This window comes from Branchiostoma floridae, chromosome 8, assembly GCF_000003815.2.
Source record: "Branchiostoma floridae strain S238N-H82 chromosome 8, Bfl_VNyyK, whole genome shotgun sequence".
Lineage (NCBI taxonomy): Eukaryota > Metazoa > Chordata > Leptocardii > Amphioxiformes > Branchiostomatidae > Branchiostoma > Branchiostoma floridae.
In genome coordinates, this window is record NC_049986.1 from 10,701,576 (window position 1) to 10,718,495 (window position 16,920).

General features: G+C 38.6%; 1 protein-coding gene across 1 annotated transcript in view; it reads right to left on the bottom strand.

Moving 5' to 3' along the window:
• LOC118421410 (leucine-rich repeat-containing protein 4C-like) overlaps positions 1-14,012 on the bottom strand; it is a 40,625-nt gene extending 26,613 nt beyond the window's left edge. The window contains exon 1 of the mRNA XM_035828679.1: positions 13,827-14,012. The gene's annotated coding sequence lies outside the window, so the exon portion shown is untranslated. The remainder of the gene's footprint in view (positions 1-13,826) is intronic.
• Positions 14,013-16,920: the final 2,908 nt, after the last annotated feature.

The following is a 16,920-nucleotide window of genomic DNA, read 5'->3' on the forward strand; positions in this document are numbered from 1 at the left end:
AATGAACATTTCAACCAATGGGAGATTTGAAGTTTCAATCAACAGTGAGAGATTTAATGCATATCTGACAAATTTTGTACTTCGTGTTTTCTTTTGTATTCCTATATTTTGATTAATTGAAAGTAGATTTGGGGGATGAGCGATATCTCTTTATCTTTAACGTATCTGTTTAACTTTGAATAAATAAAATCAAAACATAAGATCTATTCTATATTAAAAAGCCATAGATAGGAACAAAAGTATTTTTAAAAAATTTTTGATGAAATGATCTAAATATATTTGAAAGGTAAACATAGTCATTAATAATTGCTCTAGCACACCTACTTATTCAAAACTTGCCTTGGGGCAAAAGTTGAACTCCGATTTAATCGAACTGCACTGCAATAAAAATGTGATTAAGAAAATGTCATGTAACTCAAACTGATTCAAAACAATTACAAGATCCATAAGATATATATTTTTTCATTCTAGAGCCGAACAATTTTTGCTCATTAGTTTACGTTTTTAATCATCAGTAATACGTTTTTAACTAACTTCTCTTATAACAAGATGGTAGGATTTAACGTGGTGTTTCTTACTCTGCTTTTAAAACTTGCTTTTGATAGATGATAACAAAAAGGAAAACTAAATGGTCATGGAAATACGTTAAGACCTTCTTGTTTAGATCATTTAGAAGTTTTGTTCTGGAGTATACTTTACAGACCCTACATAATTATATGTATCCTTGAAAAATCCAAGGACGCGCATCAACAGTAATGCCCGGAAAGGGTTCCGATTACACATACTCCTACCTTTACTAAAGCTTGTCATGTAGATCGAGCTACTATCTTTGAACACATCTTCCTGTATTTTCAAACCAATAAATCATAGGTATTGAGCCTTATCATGAACTTCAAGAAGTGGTTTAAGGGGGTTCCAAAGCCATCCGCGAGATAAGCAGCTTCTATTCCCTTCGCTTTTTACATTTATCTTCAGTACATTGGTAGCATAGGAGAGGTAATCTCCGCTTTTGCAGACCTCTATGCCCTCCCAACATCCATTACGGAAATGATTCATACTAGTTTAAAGCATTCAATACTTACTATTTGGATTAGCGTCTATTGGGAATCCTCTCAATGACAACCTCTGCCTACATCAAAAGTTTGCGTGCTTTCATGAGATGAAAGATGGATGTATACGCGCTATCTTTCGGAAATGGCAAGTTCAACAGTTCTATTTTTTTTTACAACGTTCGTGCCTCCCTGCTTTCAATTACTTGCTCTGAATGTGCACGGCTTTGGGTAGCGGGGGAGCGTTCGATCAAGGTGTGCTCATACATATTTATTCCTATCATCTGATTGATATACCTCATGGGTATCTTTGTTTTTATGTTCGCACTGGAAGCCTCTTTTACATAGTTGTGTGACATATGCTACCGATGTCCTCATACTACCATAGATGTCCTCAAAGTGTCCCTTGCGACCGCAGTCACGCACATCTTTGGCAGCATCTCAAACGTATCCATCACTCGTTTGTCGATGGCATAATGGACCCAAAGGAGCGCCAGTGTATCATTCCGTGCGATTTTTAATAAAAGTTTTTCAATGGCTGCCTGTGTGCGCGACAATATGCTGATCGATTTTCATCGTCGTCCTCATTTGTGTCCGTTGGGAAGAGTTATGAGATTCTATCAGTGGCAATCCCACCTTATCTCTGCGATGTGACATTGGCAACGCAAGGGTGGTACAATCCACGACATGGATGGTAGGGAGGTTTATCTACACATGTCGGGGATATGGATGAAGTGGGATTCTTTCATGCTGGAAGTAGTCAATGTTATCGCCCGAGCCAGAAACTTGCCTGGAGGTTCGGGAAATTCCACTTCTTTCCGGATGGAACATCTAACCACCGTGCGTGACACAACCAAAGTCGAAACGAACAGACCAAGTAATCCCCTTTTTTTAAACAAACCGATTATGTATCCCCGCAAGCAAGTTTCACGCTGTGTGGCACCGCCACAGTGCAGCTGTGTTTTACGATTTAACAAAGTGATGTTGACAGATAACTACGAAATGACAGTGCAATTTTGACCGGATTCATCACATCTTTGTTATTTTCTCGTCTCCCGAGCCTCTCGAATCTTGAAGTCATATTTTCTGCAAATGCCTACCTGCCTAAGAGCCTAGCCCAGGGACTAGCCCCTTGCTCCTTTGCAAACGATGCGACATACTTAGCGATAGATTTCGGTTTCTTAACCGTAAGGTTGCTTCTTCAAAGAAATAGACTTGGGCGCACGCCAGCGTTGGCAAAAAAAAAACACCTTGGCCTCATAATGGAATATACCATGTTGGGATCAGAGGGCCACAGGGCAGCAAACCGTGGAATATTGCATGGATCTGCTTGGCTAGCTACTCTCAGAACGGGGCTTTAACGTCCCATTGAAACGCTGTGTTTAGAACCAAATCCATCTTTCCAACGAAAGCTTATAGGATGTAGCGCCCATCTACTGCACGGAAAGACCAAGGACTGTGATTTCGTAAAAAAAATGTATACGTATATTTTCTCATTTACGAAATTATCATATGGGAACGTTTGAGGTTAGCTGAGACAAAATTTATACCTATATTTTTACCTTTACGAAATAATTATATCGGGGAGTTTGATGGTAACGGAGATACAATAACGATATCGCTTATACCTTTTTTAAATTTTTTTCAAGCAGCCTTGAAACAAATATGTCGCAGTAAATAATACTTCCGAATGTTGCTTTATGAGTTTGTGAGTAATTAACTAGCCGTCGACCTTAAATCAGGTAGCCAGGTAGCTACCACTAGTAATTAAAAGATGACGGACCTAAGACCTGACCTTAAAATGTAATAATACACCTTCGTGCCGAAGCTACCACAAGTGCGTAGATACAACAGTAAATTATAAAGCTTTGTGGGCAGGTTCAATTAAAGGTGAAGATAGAAAATTGGCGCTGTCACTCCGGTCATCCATTTAAAAACTTACGCAACTGGGCGTTCAGTGTGGGACCAATATTTTCCCTTGGACGCCATTACGTATTAAAATTAGATTTAATCATTTAGATATAGAATCAATAAGATATTAGGGGCGTAATGAATTCTGAACGCACCATTTCCGGACCGTAGCCCTCTTGTGTGTTGTTTATAGAAGAGTGAACAGAGCATGTATGTTTTATTACAAACCTTAAACCATATTCAGTGTCTGCAAGCAATCGACGTTAGGCCCCATTTAAACTTGTGCGCATATTCAAGTCCGTATGTGTTGCGTATTGACATTATACAAGCATAGGTAGATTTTAACGCAATGGGAATAGCCTTTTCAAGTTTAACTGCCAGGCTAAACAACCGTGGGTAAAAGTAAAAAAAAAACTTTTTATCCGCTAATTTTAATGAGCTGACCCAACCAATAACTAAAACTAATAAGTCATAAATGTACAGGAGTTAGACATATTGACCTATAGACGGAGCAAAAGTTTGGTGTAATAATCTATTAACACTAGATAATTTTTATCAGTGGGTAACTACATCAGTAGCATTATAACTAGGGATATGAAGTTGAACGACAATGGTGTAAAATGGTAACACTTTGAAAGTATTGGGAAGAAACATTTTAAACTTTTCAACATCGTTCAAATTCATTTAAATATAAACAAACATCATTCAGACGAACTAAAAGCAGTTTGTTGTATATTGCGGACCAAAAAACAAAGACATTACCTATGTTTTGGATGTAGGTGATTCTGTTTAAGTATAGTAAGGCGAAAAATTAGAGCGTAATGTAATAGGTGTAATAGATATCTTACAACTCTCGTTGTTTAGTCGTCCTATGAGTTTGCTGCTCACCCGTCTAACGATCATCACAAGGGCAATGTGGCACTGCACTCAGGTTGGTTACTTATTTACACAGCGCCACTATAAAGGCCAGACAGGAGCTATAGAGTTTTTTCTATTGCCTAGTAATCCACAATGTATTGTGCATGGTATTGCAAGACGTAGCCCATACCTCGCAGTTCACTTCTTTTTTCCTCCCTAAACCAAAGTCAAATATCCACTTCATATTTTAGACCTGAGTGGAGTGAGGAAGGTCTCTCATCCTGCAAACGACTAAATTGGATGCGTGAAATATGATATATTTGGAATAAGATTCACGATAAAGAGAAAAATGTAGATGACAACAAATGCAAAACATCTAAAAATTGTCATGCATGTATTGGATTTAGTGTTGTTACATCATCCGTCGTTGGGCAGTCACAGTCTCAAGTGCGTAAGGTAAAAAGTGCAGCAAAGTTCAAACTTCTTTGGTATTCTTCACGCTCCACAATGCTTAATTCCACGCTGTCTCGTCTGGGGAAGCCAAATGTCCCTGTTACTTCTCCCTACGGGGTTTCTGCTCCAATCAACCCCACCTTACCGTCACTAGAACTAACGACGTCGATTTGGGTGCGAACCGAGTAGGTGCGAACTCGCCAGACCCTTATGACAAGTGGAGAACGATTTTAGAGGGACGCCATGGGACCTCATTCCCACGTTGACTTATCGACTTTACGCTCTGCTGCATTTGTTCCTTCACGCAGAACGCGACTTTGAATACATCAGAATCTAGAAACACGAACAGAATCTGTGACGTGAATACGAAAGCTGATCTTCCATTGTCCGGGACTTGTGGTAATTTTGGATTTAGAGGAATTGCTAGACGAAGGAAACTCGTTGTGGCTTTATAATTCAAACTCGTTTGTTACATGTTTCCGACGAAATGGCGAAGTAAGTTAGGCTAACAAGAGAGTAGGAGGTTTTTTTTTTCTTTGACCGACAGGAGCTCCATGTCATAACTTGTTAGAGATGTTTCTCCTGATGAATAATTGTTCAGCCTATCTATCTGTATATCTATCCATCTGCCAATTTATCTACATTTCTCTGTCTGTCTGTTTGCCTCTCTGTCTGTCTCTCTTTATCTCTCTGTCGGTCTCTCTCTTTCTCTCTCTCTCTCTATATATATATGCACACAGAGATAGACACTTATCTATAGCATGAGAACTTTAATTCATTTAAATCATGACAAAGCCTGTGGACCTAATTAGACTGGTTATGGTAGTGGGAGGACAGTTTCCACTCTCTAAATTACAAAACATCAATCAAAGCTGTACGATTCATCGCTGCATGTGACCACTCTACCCCTGTTGATGTTTAAACTACGTTATCTCCACCCATCCAAAACACTAAAAAAAGACAAGTTATTGCTAGAGTCATCCATGAATCATACTAATGTCAAATTGTTCTTCCCTCTCGTATATTTAGTTTGCCCTAATGTGGTGTTTGCATAAGTGAATGTACCTTAGGTCACCAACACTGAATAAATCAGACTTATAGGACTAGCACCTCTGTCACCCTTAAACCATTGTGTTTTCTAATATACGCTCTGTATCGAGTCATGGTTATTGTATAAATTTAAAAGGTCTCGCTTTATACTGAAGTACGTGCTTAGAGCGACGAAGTTCACATGAGACTATGTAGGTATTATTGCTCTATGAGTGCAAAGGAAAATTAGATACATTTAACAGTAAGTGTACTTATTGCGATAAACACAACACCCACTCGTTTTACGAAATGTTTTTCACCCTCTTCAAATAGAGTTTATGTTTAAATGCGTTAAAAAAAACAGTCAAACCAAGCAATAGTAAACAAAGGCGTAGTGCCTTATAGAAATCAATGGTATTTGTTCCAAAAATATTATTCTATTTGTTCAAATAAGTTCACATGAATAATATTCCAGGTAATTTACAAGTTATATATCTCCAGTGTTTCTTATATGGTACAAGTACATTAATATATCGATTAGAAATAAAAATTAGATCTATGTACACCACATTTGCACCTCTGCTTAACGCGCTATGTGTAAGTATATTACGATCAATTTTTCGAGGATTGAGTTTGCAGAAAAAAAACTAAGAACAAATCTGTAACTTTTAAAATATTTAAAGGTAGTAAACTTAATGGCTATAAAATATAATGACGCTGGCAATGTTAATTGCATAGTCATGCCCATCTCTGGCTAAATGCATTTAAGCTGCATACACGTATGGCTTCGAAAAGGATTCCCCTCTAATCCATTAATTTTGCTGTTTCTGAATATGAATATTATGAATGAATGGTTTTGAATCTGAAATGATAAGTTATGATATGCAAATGTGAAATTGGGTGGCATTTTCCTTTGAGCAAGGTAATATATATTTCTTGAATTGCAATACTTTCGAAATCTGGCAAGACAACAAGACAACAAGTTCACTATGGACATCCCTCAACCTGCAAGAAAGGCTGACTCTAGCAAGAGCCAAAGACAGCCTGAAGACAACGATCCATCCTCAAGTCTTCACCCCCCCACCACAACAACAACCAGGAGGTCAAAGGTAGGTACTCTCTAGAAACTACATAGTGAAGAAGTAGTTTGTGATGCACGGGGTTCATGTTCCCCAAGTCATATGTTTTGATGCCTAATTGGTTCTTTTGTTATCAGTTGACCGTTATTGGGTGTGCTGACTACTCTATCATTACAGCCACTGGCTGAACAGCCTTTACACAACACCTAGTGACCTCAACAATTACAACAGGTACGGCCATAAGGCTGTAGGATCTGAACCAAATGGAAGCACCCTGACTCTTTATGTGGTAGTATCTTGCAAAAACTGCATGCGTGGCTCTTCTTAAACCCTAGACCTCCATTTAACGTCCTGTCCGAGTAATGGCCCTAACAAAAGGCACAGATTTCTACCTGTGCAGTGTTGAAGCTCGTGTGAAGTACCTTTCCCAAAGGTACAAACGCGGTGATGTATTATCTTATCTGAAACCAGCACCCTTAAGGCTTTTTTTTATCTGATGACGTACCAGTACTTGCGGAGGCTGGTAATTACGAAACGAGTAAATAGCCTCGACTGAGATTCTGAGAAAAAGCCGCAAAAAAAAAAGAAAGCACGCCCTTGAAATAATCTGAAGAGTACAACCGAATAAATGCTTGATGTCCCTTGATAATCTTATTGTATGATTGTTAACGCGATCATCGTAATGTATTTTTATGCAAATATCTGTAAAGTATGCAAATATTCCTGAGTGTGATTCTAAATCAGCCTATTTTGAATACATTTAAAAAAACTTTAAACATAGTAAACGTCAATAGCAGCAGGAGGATTTTCAATTTTCTGACGTTCGAAGGTGCCTAATGTGTTTCTATATATGGCAACCTTTATTAAGGATAATTTATTCATATCAACAAAAAAGGCTTGAGGGTTTATAAAGCATGTTCAATAAAACAAGTAATGAAGCAGCAGTTACATTTCACAACATTTGTAATTAACTTTCATAGCTTTATTTACACACGATGCGCCATACAAATACCAATGCATTTCTGCCAAATTCAAAACAAAGCAGCAAACATGTAAATCAGAATGATAACATTCCAGTGCAGTGCAATAGAACTAGCAGATATAAATAGTGTTACAAGAATGAGCGGTGTGGGTACAATTGATTGACAAATCAGTGCCCTCTGCATGACATGCAATTTTGCAGAGTGTGCTGTTTCACTGTTGGTGGTCATGTTGCGGGGGCTGCCATAACATCGCTACTGCACTAATGATATATTGAGATGGCAACAGAGTCGCAATACTTGAAAATCGATTCTAACAATCAGCCGAAGCCATAGGTCAACTTGTGCTACAGCGCAATCTTGGTTGAAAACAAAACAAAACATAACGTTATATTGGTACGGGTAGGCATCATCAAGTTGCGATCTATACAGAAAACACCAGAAAATTCAAAATAAAATCGGACGGTATGCGAAAGAATATTGATCATATGCGACATGTTACCTAAGTTTTCAAAACGATTATTACACAAAGCATAAAACCTCAGCACCGTAAACATTTAGAGGAAGTTTGAAACATTCTCATCTGACTAGTCCATATAAATGTAAAAATGTAACTTGTATATGGTGCTTGTATCAAATTGATAATTTCCAATCACCGTTTGAAATACGTGATACAAATATTTGAAACCAAACATCTCCTTATCATTCTATCGACCTGCTTTTGATATTTCTAAAATCATATTCAGAAATAATAACTCTTTCATGCTGAGTTCAGGCTTTAGATCGCAAGTTAACGAGCCTACTTCATATTCTCAGGGTATAAGCACTCTACTCCACTTTCTCAGGCTATAACCACTCTACGTTTCTGGAACATCACACACTAAAAACCACTAAACCACATACCTCAGAGAAAGAGCAGTAAAAAAAGGCAACTATTCCCCGTAGTACGTTGAAAGATGTGCACAATCTACTCAAAATCTTGTGACATACTCTTGCGGATCGACCCAAACGTAAAACATGGGCGTTATCCCTGGGCAAGACGCCTGCCGCAGAAAGCCAATAATTGGGCAGCCGGCTGGCAAGGTAGTTTCCATCGGGCAATCCCTTGGGGGTCACCTCTGGAGCAAGAGACGTGGTCTAAGAGAATAGCCATCGGCTTCATCAAGCAGAATCTGCTGGGGCAAGCAGCGGACTGGTCGAACCACCAGTGGGTGAAGCGAAGCCTACCCTCATCAATAGCTCATCCGTAACCCTGTCAATTTTGCCCTCGTTGACGTATAAAATCTTTACTCCAGAGACAGTAGCTAAAAAGAAACCAGAATGTTTCAAAACTAGCAACAATTTGCTTCACTTATCATCGTTGTGGTGGATTCTAACCATCTCTCTGTCCTTTCTGTGATCAATGTTTGCTTCGCACTGTAAGAGGTAGTCTATGTTTAAAAATGCCAATTTGTGCAGATAAACAGTAACCAGAATGTTTCTAAACTAGCTACCCTTTGCTTCACTCACCATCGTTGTAGTGGATTCTAACCATCTCTTTGTCCTTTCTGTGATCAATGTTTGCCCCGCACTGTAAGAGGTAGTCCGTGTTTCAAAATGTCAGTTTGTGTAGCTAAACAGTAACAAGAATGCACAATTTGCTTCACTCGCCATCGTTTTTGTGTATTATAACCATATCTGTATCCTTTCTGTGACCAATGTTTGCCCCGCACTGTACGAGGTAGTCCATGTTTCAAAATGACTGTTTCTGCAGCGGGAAAGCCAATTCTATGCCACAAATTTTCTCCCCGTGCTGAATGTCACCCCTAGTGCAAGGACAGTGCGAAACAAATTGCTTGCAATCTAATGGGTGTGTGGCTACAGGGTATCTATCTCTTGGTCGTTCCCTCCACTTAGAATCTGACTGAGGCCAAGCGTGTGATTTGTAAACGCTGCATTTTCAATAGCCAATGAGATGCCAGTTCTTGTACAAAAGGGTGATTATTAGCCTGCAAGCATCTTTGTCGTATCCTTTATCGCAGGTACCCATCTAAATATGTACCTAACGCAAACTACAAATAGAAGAATGGTACTGCTTAGACTTAAACTTCATTGAAGATGCGGGCATATTACAACAACTGCAACTAATTATATATTCCATTTTCATATTTATTTCAATTTATCATAAATGTGCCCAAGTGATCATCACAGAATTTTAAAAAAAAATCCCCCTTTGCCACTGGAGTGTCACATGAGGTCCCGATGGCAAATTGACATGGATTTCGCTATTGAAAATTGTCGTTAACGAGCAATAAGGCAATGCCGGCCATATTCAGAAAATAGGTAGGCAAGTTTTCATGCTAGCTTGAGGAATACAACACTGGCAAGTTATTCGAATGCATGAAATAAGTCCCTACCAAATGAATACAAATACTGCTTATCAGAAGACAAATGTGCAATACAGGCCAATGTAGCACATAAAGAAGCACATGGAAGTATTTAACTAAAAATAGACAGACAATAAACACTTAAAATTGAAATAAACACTTAACTGAAAATACAGGCTCTTTCTCGGAGCCAATGGTCCGGATCTTCTTGATTGCATGATCAATGAATAGGTCTACCACCTTTTACCTGCACTTCCTGCCACCCGGACAACTTTCACCTTCACGGTCAAATTCTCTTCCACATTTTGTCATAATACTGAGAGCAGATTAAAATACCCACAGATGTCCACCAACCTAAAATCTTCTTCAGTCAACTAGGGTTAATCACAAAGCGTGTACAATCCGCTTATGATTGAAAAGGAAAATGTGTTCACGTTTGGCCAAAGGTTTCAAACAATTTAAATTTGTCCTTGACCCTGCTTGAGCTAAGGTCAATTCCTACTGGGCAATTTGATTAGGCCATGACACTGTTAGACTTGACATAGGGCGAAACGGGGCATTGTCTTGTATGAGACATACTGTGTCGTAAAACACCCATCGTAATTTCAAACAAAACCAAATTACGTCTAAATATTAAAGGGTTTCGTTTACATGTAACGGCATCAATCTCTGCACAGACGCTCCCCAATCACCTCGCCTGCTGTGGTTGCCAATAAATACCGTGCCCTGAGTTCGAGAGGAGAGGATGTATGTTGTCAGTAGCCTCTCTTGATCCTCAGATAGGTAGCAATTGTGGATAATGGAGAGGGTGGAAAGTGATCCCTCCGGCCGTAACGTTATCGACATAAGCACGATGAGCTCGCAGTCGCCTTCCTTTACACCTATCTTTACTCTGTGGTGAGAATTCCCTGGGCGAATTATCGTGTATCTTCAAGGTAACACACAGCCGAGATAGCGCTTGCCACTAATTTGAATGGATGCGTTATTGCAACAGAATGTGCAATTTTAACATCTTGTTAGTTCTAAGCGTGTGCCAATTGTCCTCTTGGGTTTTGGAGACTGAATCGGGTTTCTTTCATGTGCATATATCTGCCGTCTTCTTCCGACACATTTTACCATAATCTCATACAAGTTGTCCGTCTGTTCCATATATAATGGCTATAAGAGTAAAAGGGCACATCCGTGTGTATCCATCTTTCTAAACATTATCAGACATCGTATAATTCTGATATTTGGTGAAGATAAATTCCGGTAACCGAAGCTTTCATATCACAGGCAACCATGCAAGGTAATAAACGGATATTATATCTCCTTCACATGAACGCACACCGCGGTAGGCAGGATAAGCTAGGACTGAGATCTGTCGAAGTAATCTCTGTTTTCTAAGGAAGCAATTTTACCAAGTGATACATCACTCTTTCCTTTCTATACGACCATACTAAATCAGAGAAATACTGGCCCTAAGCGAGATATTCTGCAAAATTGCATTTCCTTGAAAGAGTCTCGGGAGTGCGATACATTCTTCTTATATCTATAGCCATAAGGAATTCTCATGATGTATCGTTTGTAAAGACAGAGGCTTAACTATTGAAGCTACTTCCGACATTTCTAAATAGTTTTCATCAGGTTTTTGAACGACAGAATAAGGCATTGCTTTAACCACATGTTTTTCTAGAGTTGACGTTTTTGTTCCGACCGTCTGTCATCTTCTTCGGGGCGAAAATGACTGGTTCAATATGCACTGCAACTAGATTTCATTGCTTACAATGCAGCCAGTTTGCAACCGCATTATCCTATATTGTTAATTAACAATAGCCATGTATTTGATTGTACTTAAAGTTTAGTAGTGCAATGTTAGCAGCGCCACCTAGATGCAATGCAAAGTAAGCATGTTTGGCCTAAAGAATGTGACAGACGGCCATCGAAACTTCTGCTCTTGAAAACATCTAAACATACTTCTCATACTTCCTTTAAACATACTTCTTGAAACCATGAATATCAAAGTACCTTTAGGACGAAATATTGCCAGCGTACAGTGAACTTATTTATAATGTAGTAATATAGTACGTAGCCTCAGGTTCCTTTCTACATTTTGCAGTACCTATTTCATGTGATTGCATTTCCTAGAATTCAGGAAACGTACGTTTTGGTTGCTGGCCTTGACGTAATGGGTATCCGTTTTGTACCTGAAAAGTACCTGATTTTGAATATAATACTACGTATTAATACGTTGTATAGCAATCCATTAAGTCGAAGGTAATTTAGTTCGTGTGGAATCTGGCGTAGATATGAGGAGTTTCAATTCTAGGGGCAATATAGAAACCATTTAAATCCTAAAATGATTTTAGTGACGCAAGTATTTATGTCATCAATTTGCCTAATACGTGCCCTCGTAGGGCATATCTGATCGTTTTGTTTCAGCTTTGACGTATGGACGTCAGGCTTATGAGGATGTGGACGTCATTCGAAAGAAAATGGACCAACCGAAATATATCAACAGTGTAACATCTGTTTGCAGTCAAGTATAAAACTTACAAAAGCTGCAATGTGGCAGCGTTTTGATACTTAAATCATGAAATTGTGACAATGCACAATTGTATGATTGTTACCGTAGAAAACACTGTCTATTGTCCTATATGGCTTAATATTCCATTTGATTTATGTTACAAGAAAAGTATGCAAAATGTAAGCAACAAATTTATTTCTGAAATTATAAATGAATGAATGAATTAATACCTTTTGTACATATATTTGTCTAAGTACAGGTCACATGATATAGATGATGCGCCAATAAAAGTCATATACTGGTTGTTGCTGTGCTAGTCTTTTACATATTTATATTTCTAATATCTATTCTTTCGTTCATGCTCTCTCTCTCTCAATATATGCATAACGGCAATGACTACGATCTCTGCGTCATAGAGAAAAAGGTCAAATAATCATATAAAAATATGTCATCATGATATTTTCCCGAACCATATATATCCAGCCGCTTGAGTAACTGTTTTTGGCAAACCATGAAACACCTTCGTACACATCTAAAATATATCCCGAAGCAGTCTAGACGTAACCTTTCGTCGTAGCCGTCTGCCAAAATCCCGTATCACTTATCCCCTGATGTAAATATACAACCACTATAAGGCCACGCCAGTATCTGAAACACACACCACCTACGTACAAATCCCTTAAATCTTTCACGTCTGAGCCCTTACCCTCGGAGGGCTCAGGACTGCTAGAACATGTTGATCCGGCAGAGAAGAAAGAGTCTAGACCAGTACAGCATTTCTAATGATGCACTTCAAATTCGCATCGAAGAAAAATGCGGTAACATTGATACTGTATGCAGATAAACCCAAGATCGTAGTAATAATGTTTTTCCCAAAGGACAGAAGAAGAATCATTACGTTAGGTTTGGAGCGAATCTGTGCAAGTACTACCAAAGAGAGGCAAATCAAAGGAACAGGCCTGTCGTATTGCACATTGGCCAGGCAGAAAGATTGTTCGCCTCAGCACAAAAGCACTCGGAGTCTTTACAAAGCCACATTCCCTCATTTTCAGCGCAATAACTACCCCAGACGTTGCTATGTGATGAAAGAGTCCGATTTGTTTGAAGCCGATAAGGCATGGGAATTGGTCTGAGCGCTGAATCCCTGGTCCTGTTTAACCATATCTACAACGTATTCAAAATGTTAACGATAACAGCACTGGAGAAAAAAATCCAATTCTTTAAATCAAACATCTCAGAGAAAAACATCTGTACGTGAACTTTGATATTTGTCCAAATCCGTCCCCAAGTTCTCTTCTGTGTCAAATGCAGTCAAACAGTAAAACGGCAATTTACAGACCACACACATTATGCTTCGGCAGCACTGGCCCAAACCCTGAAACCCATTGACACGTAATAGACGATATTCACAACATGTATATAACCTTTATCTAAACCCATAGGCGCACCCTTTCTAATCCACCAAAAGGATGTCCCTACTTTCGTTGATAGCATTTCTACATTTAGCTGATGTCTCGGTGTCATTCCCATGCCCGTAAAACCAAACCGGTCGTCCGGATTTCAGCAATGAAGCAGAATATAGAAGGAATACTCACCTTGGCTAGAGATGATGAAGGGGATGATCCTGAATATCTTAAACGGGAGAAGAGGCTGTAAAAAGAACCAGTCGTGCTGTTAATTTGCCGTGGTGCCACTGTTCTAATTGAAAATCAAACCCTCGCAGAGACAGGGTGCATCGGTATGTGCCGTTGCCTCTGCAAGATTACCGTGTGCGGCCTTGTGAAATAAATCTATCGGTTGTTGGCTACGGGGTGAAATACAATATTTTTCTTATGACCTTTTCCCTGTGTATTTAAGATTAAGATTAATATTAGATCGTGTTTTATTTTTGTAACAAAAATGACATGAAAATTGAGACGGGGTAGACTTTATGGTATTGATCAAAGACTGCGATGTGCAGAGTCGCAGTTATTTTAGCACCACGGACAGCTGCCTCGTTTTATCTTACGCGCGGAACACGACAATTATGCCCTTTCTTTTACGATCCGTGGACCGCCGTAAATGTTACAGATGTACTAAATGGCAGTTAAAACGAAATAGCGGGGGGAAATTTATCAGAAGAGTCGGACTAATCAATATCTTTAGGGCTAACCACTTTGTAGGGTAGTTACAAATTAACCCCCATGTGTTAGGAGAGAAACAAGGACATGGCGAACGCAAATTGATTTTTTGTGTTCTCTGTAATCAGAGGAACCTAGGAACGTATATATCATTGACTTGCTAAACATTAATAAATCACAGGCATCCACATTTATCATGTCAGTTCAGACTTAAGGGTAACTTTACACCAACCGCTCACTTAACGGGCATATGCAGCTTGACGCAATCGATACAGTTTCATATTTCGTAGTGCACATAGTTACATATTACATATCTGTGTCTATTACATCTATGATGTTCTCTATGAAATTTACTCAGGTCAATGTTATTACTTCATTGATCTAGAAGTTTGCCAGTGAATTATGTTATCTACCAATTGCATCTTGGTGTTTTGCCAGGAAACGTAATTAAATCTGTACATAAGAGAAGCAGTTATAAGCTCGACTTATCGTACCAAAATGATGTAGCATTGTCAAATCATTGTCAGCGATATCATTCCTCAAGTGACCTTAATAAAAGAGTACTGTTCATCGTAGCTTGCTGTAACTTCCTATGACGTGTCGTCTACTTTATTTACGACACGTGGCTAAATAAAAAAAGGACAAGAACAATGAGGCATTACAACGACGTTGCTACAAGTTGATCTGGTTGAATCTGTTGTGCTTGATTTTGGTAAGTCTTTTGACATCTGAAAAATTGAGAACTTGGCATTGAGAGTGTTGAGAACTTTGCTTTGGCATCTGCTTACCAGAACCATTCATTTGTCATTTTTGCTAATGTAAACTTTTAATTATGTTGCTACATCTTCTATGCTTGATCGTCGTAACGCCGGTGACATTTAAAAATGAAGCACTTGTCATTTAAAGTGTTGAGAACTTGGCTTTGGCATCTGCTAACCGGACCCATTAATTTGTCTTTCATTTGCTAATGTAAACTTTGAACTATGTTGCTACATGTTAAACTGGTTTAATCTTTTTTGCTTAATTTTGGTAACGCTGGTGACATCCAAAATTAAGAACCTGGCATTCAGAGTGTTGAGAACTTGGCTTTGGCATCTGCTTACCAGAACCATTCATTTGTCATCATTTGCCAATGTAAACTTTAAATTATGTTTCTACATACCACACAGGTTCGATCTTTTCTGCTTGATCGTGGTAACGCCGGTGGCATCTAAAAATGAAGCGCTTTTAAAGTGTTGAGAACTTGGCTTTGGTATCTGCTAACCAGAACCAGTAATTTCTCCCATTTTTTTTGCTAATGCAAAGTTTGAATTATGTCGCCACATGTTAAATCGTTTGTGCTCGATTTTGGTAACGCTAGTGGCATCTAAAAATAGTGAAGTTGGCATTGAGAGTGTTGAGAACTTGACTTTGGCATCTGCTAACCAGACCCATTTATCACTCCCTGATTGATGCCGGCGGGTCCCCCGACCCCCATCACGTACCGGCCAAACTGTCGCTAAACCCGGTTCACTGGCGGTTACACACCGCAGAGGGGTGGTCCGATCGATGGGTGGCCATAGTACCGAGATTAATATCACTTCGAATTAAGTTTATAAATATTTACGAACATTATATTCGATCAATGTTTAAGTGAAGTGTACATCGAGTCTGTAACGCGTCATTTTGTCTGGAATTTACGGCATATAATGTGATATTACATTTTGAAAAAAATTAAAATATTGCTTTTACCACATTGCGTATCAAAGGTACAATATATGAGTTTTCCAAAATTACAATAGTTTTAATCTACTTATAGTTTTAACTGAAAGTATGTCTAGATTTTTTTGACATTTTTTTCAGTTGTGAGATGTCTTGCAATTAATCTTTTCCATGAAATATCTAATTCCTGTAATATTTCGTACACATTTTACTGCAATGCAATGTTTAATGCAACGAATGTGCATATCAAGCATTCTATAAACAGGTTAATGAACTAATGAATTAATGGAACAGCAAAGATAATGTTCAAAGGGTAATTTTTTTTAAAGCAGAACATGGACAAATGTTTTTTTTCAACATGTTGTGCTATTTCTTCTTTAAGATCATAAGTACTTGTAGCATAAAAACCTCACTTATTTGTTTAAATTTGTATCCTTTCCATCGTCTAAAAACGCAATAAATGTTAAAATACTAACATCCTGAGAGTTTGCACTCCGTCAAACTTGTTTGGTTCAGTATCCTGTTAAGTGTTTTGGGGTGTAACCTATATCTCTTTACTACTGTACATGGGATATTCTTGGCGTCAGTAGTCAAATCCATGCGTACACTCTGACCCGAGTCTATACATTTGGCCAGGAAACACAGGAATCATAAACTATGGACCACATCCATGCATTACAAGCAAGATATGGTCACTGTATGATTGGTGGCTGGATTCATCAAAATGCGAGAAAGCAACTAAATGCAGAGCAATAAACCACCCCAAAACTCCCACAAGAACTTCTTTTCTTCCTCGGGGGAAATCTTGATAGGGCACTCCTTCTAAAGTTAATATTAATATATACATCTTCTATGACCAGGGAACGTT